We start from the raw sequence: 4,370 nt of genomic DNA, 5'->3' as shown, positions 1-4,370 counted from the left end.
CGGCACGAAGCAAAACGAGTCCTTCTTGTGATCGAACGATCAGCAACCAGAGAATTCAGGCCCATTTGACCCGTGACAATATTCTCCGAATTGAAAACAGGTTTGCAGCCCATTTGGCCCACCCTAGAAATCGGAAAAAAAGACTCGCCGATGACCGGCCATTGCGAGGAAGAAGAAGGCAACCTCGCCGGCGATGCCCCAAAACGACAACGCCGACTATTCTGCCCCCTCACTTTCTTCAACCTTCTTTTCTTCCTCTGCACTAGGATCCACTCTGCAGCGTTGAAATTCTCCAACAGGAAAGTCGACGGTGATAAAACCGGCAAAGAGGCCGGCCTTCTCCGCGGCGATCTACCTGCAGACACAGGATCAAAAGAAAATGACAATGAATCCTTACCAGATCGCAGTAGCATCGCTGCCTCCCGTTGCATCTTCCTCTTGATTTCCTTTCTGAGCATCACGGACGACCCCTGCCGCTCCATGGAGCGCTTCTCCACCTCTGGTACCTGACAGAGATATGAGAGCGATCGAGAAGAGCCACCTGAGCCTTGCGCCGCCGGTGAGTGATGGTCGGAATCCTCCTCATCGTCGGAGATCTGCCCGGTCGCCCAGAAACGGCCAGGTCGCCCTCCCAACGTCTCTCCGCAAATTGCGGTCATAGGTGTACCCTAGCTAGGTAGGTGGTAGGAGAAGATAAACTTCAGAGGTGAGAGGATAAGAAGTAGAAGGAAGAAACGCGGCTTCGACTAGTGGATCCTGATTCGCTCGTGACCTTGAAGATTAGGTCACGGAGGAGAAGCATACATGTTTTTCTGGGATTTTAGGCTCTAGAGAAGTAGGACCAGACATATAGAGGCTCATATACTATTATTTTTCTTATATAAACTATTTTTACGTGCTAATTTGTGTAGGTTACACCGATTAATAGCCGATCGATTAAATCATTTAATCGTCCGAATTCCGATTAATCGCTACTCCCAAGCCGACCGAGCAGTTAACGATTACCGATTTCCTTACCATTGATAAAAGCTAGAGGATAATGATTCTTTCTAGTGTCCTTATTTAATATTCTAAGGCCTATACACATTATGTATCCTACAGTTGGTTGAACATGAATCATTTCTTGATTTTCATTTGGTACAATAGTGAATCCTTCTTTGTTAGGTGCGCAATGTACTGGACTAACCCAATCACTTTCTTTAATGGGTTAAATGATGCTAGCATCAAGTAGGCGTATTACCTCTTTTCTAACCTCTTCCTTCATTCGAGGTTTTAACTTCCTTTGGAAGTCCACAGCCGGTTTGGCTCCGTATTCTAGGAATAGTTGATGAGTGGCTATAGTTGGGCTTATCCCCTTAAGACTAGCTAGAGAATACCCAAATTCCTTACGGTGCTTTCTCAAGACTATCATATGTTTTAACCTTTCTTCCTCTAAATTTTTAGTTCAGTACTGATAACGATTGTGTATTTATTTGAATCATCTAAAAAAAATTCATACCTTAATCCATCTGGTAATGGTTTGAGTTCAGGTGGAGGAATTTCTTCGTCCCCTTCCTGTCTGGTTTTTCATATTCTTCATTCATAGGGGACTCCATGATAGGTATTGAGTCAAGATACTCATTAAGTTCTTCATTCACCAGATCCTCAATAATATCATCTTTATTTTCTATGTTTTCTTCTATATCATTAATTGGAGTACCATGTAATACATCAGCTAGATCAACTATGGTTGTGCCTTCTTGATCTTCAAGGTCACTATAATAAGGCCGATCTCTAAATTTGGAAAAGTGAAATCTCACTTCTCTTCCCCAAACATAAAAGAGATAGTTTCTTCTTTACAATCAATCATAGCATTCACATGGTTCAAAAATGTTCTTCCAAAGATAATAGAACATAGAGGATCATGTGGCATATCAACAACAACAACCCCAATGGGAAAGTGTACGGACCAACATTGTTGCCGGGCCGCCGCGAGGTACATGAAGCTTTACCGCTCCCGCAGCATACAGAGCTAATAGCCCCCGACTGAAAACTTCCTCAGCTATGATGAAAAAACTTGGAGCCAGCGGGTCTCCCTGCCTTAGTTCCCATGATGATTTTACATGCGCACTAAAAACCAGTAATTAGCAATTAGTAAACATTGAACGGACATAACTAACCCATCTTTTTTTACCCAGTATTACCAATACTTCAAAAAGAAAGGGTCATTTCAAACTGGCGTAGCTTTGGTCATATCTAGCTTTATGAGAACATTGCCCCCCTTACATTTGCGATTCATTTCATGAGAGAGCTCCTGTGCCAAGGAGAAATAATTATGCTCCTGCCCTTCAAAACAACAAAAGGCGCCTAAGGCTAGAATAAGCTTTTTTTTTTTTTCACTAGTTGAATGAAATGGATCCATAGAAAGTGTTCCAGCTGAAAACTTGCATCCTATAGTGAAACCGTGGTCATTTTTGTGTATGTTTTGCGTTGGGCCGCTGAAGATTTCCTTAGCACAACTAATTTTCGTTTGTCTTCTACAACAAGTTCTACTACAGCAAGATTTGTCCGGCTCCAGTGATGGAGGAGCAAAGAGAACATATCTAGTGGTACTAGCCACTAAATGATACCATGGTACCAGTTTCTAATATCAAATTTTCAAGTTTTTTAAAAAATCCAAAAGCAATTGTGAGTGTTCATAATATGTGTGTTTACAACTCCTAAAATTTCTAGAACCAAATTCGAAACACAAACAGTGAAACAAAAATAACAAATCCAACATCAATAGTGTCAAAAAAGTCAAAACCACAAATGACACAATTCACATGTCAATTTGTCTTTTGTGTTTCTCAACGTGTGCTTTGATTTTTGGTTCTGGAAATTATAGGGATTATAAACACACATGTTGTGAACACTCACATATTTTTCAACTTTTTTAGAATTTGAAATTTAAAATTTTGCCAATAATATCATGGTGGTATCATTTAAAGGTTGACGAACAATAACTTTGGAACAGGCAAATGCAGTTCCAAATCCAGACGCGCGCGCTGACGAACACGCACACTCTCGCTACTCCACCGCTGAATCGAGGCCTCTCCAGCGACCTCGGACTCGAATCGGATGGCAGCGGGAGCTCGAATCGGGCGATGTAGCCCGCGCCGCCTCCCCGCCGGCGCCGCTCCTCCTCCGCCCACCTGCCGCCGGCCCACCGCCGCCGCCACACCCAAGGTAAGCAACACCCATCTACCACAGGGTTCCACCAGAAAGAAACAAACCCCCACCCTCAGCGCCTCGACTAACGGCACTCCTCCGTTCCCTGACCGAATCGAACGCCATTGCCAGCAGGTGGAGGACGAGCGCTGCAGCGCTGGTTTCCTGCCGTGGCTGCGGAGCAAGGCGGGGGCCGACATCTCCTCGGTGCTGCGCGTCGGAACCTCGCCCCTCGGAAGGTCGTTATTCTCATCCCCGCTCTTCTTGAGCTCTGCTCACTATTCTGTGTACCACTACTACCCCTACATACAGTACATCAGCAGCAGCAGCCCTCACTGTTAGTGTTCTTCGCCAGGTCCCTGTTCGCTTCACAGCCCATACAGAAGGGGGACTGTATGATGCAAGTGCCTCACAGTGTTGTATGTTTCCAGCCTAAGCCAGTAATCCCCCCTGATAATTTGGCAGTGTGTTGGATTCATATTTTCCCGGTTTCTGCAATCTGCAGATGCTTACTGATGACAAACTCCCCGAGGAGGTCCGCAGGCTACTCGACGGTGTTGCTGGCGACACAACCAAGACTGCGGTGCTCCTCATGATGGAGCAGCACCTTGGAGATGTACACCAGCTTTAGTTCCCTTGCTCAGCTTCGCCTAGCAGTTTTTTTTTTTATCTTGTCTCAGAATTCTCTCCGTATAATGAAAGGGGATATTGGGGAAAACCTGTCAACTTATTGTGGTTGTTTGCTTTGTAGGAATCAGGATGGGCGCCGTATGTTAGTTCCCTTCCAAGCAGACGTCAGATGCATAACATGGTATGAGCAGGCGATCAACATGTTACTGTCACGTCACGTCAGGGCTTCAGCTAGCAGCAAATAGATAGGAAAGAGAATCAATCTATGTCCTTTTAATTAAATAGGATCTTATCTCTAGAGTTTGTTTCCATGTTTGTTAGGATTCTGGCCTGAAACCGCAAGTCATGTATGTTGGCTATATAATGCCAACCTGTAGCTCATTAAGAGCAGACAAGAAATAAATCAATCTATTATCTCCCCACGTTACCTCTTCCTCTGCCTCTGTTGTGCGACAACCCCTCCACGGCTGGAGTCGCGCTACAGAGGTCCAGGGGCATTTCAGTTTTGTAATATGCACTGCTGATAAGTGATCTCTTTGTTCCAAACACAT

General features: G+C 44.7%; 1 long non-coding RNA gene across 1 annotated transcript; it reads left to right on the top strand.

The window, feature by feature from the left end:
* Positions 1-3,335: 3,335 nt before the first annotated feature.
* Positions 3,336-4,330, top strand: LOC124659577. The gene is made up of 4 exons (XR_006989629.1): positions 3,336-3,428; positions 3,545-3,608; positions 3,695-3,805; positions 3,941-4,330. It is a non-coding gene; the product is annotated as an uncharacterized LOC124659577 (long non-coding RNA).
* Positions 4,331-4,370: the final 40 nt, after the last annotated feature.

The sequence above is a fragment of the Lolium rigidum genome, chromosome 6 (genome assembly GCF_022539505.1).
Source record: "Lolium rigidum isolate FL_2022 chromosome 6, APGP_CSIRO_Lrig_0.1, whole genome shotgun sequence".
Lineage (NCBI taxonomy): Eukaryota > Viridiplantae > Streptophyta > Magnoliopsida > Poales > Poaceae > Lolium > Lolium rigidum.
This window is presented reverse-complemented; position numbering and strand designations above follow the sequence as displayed.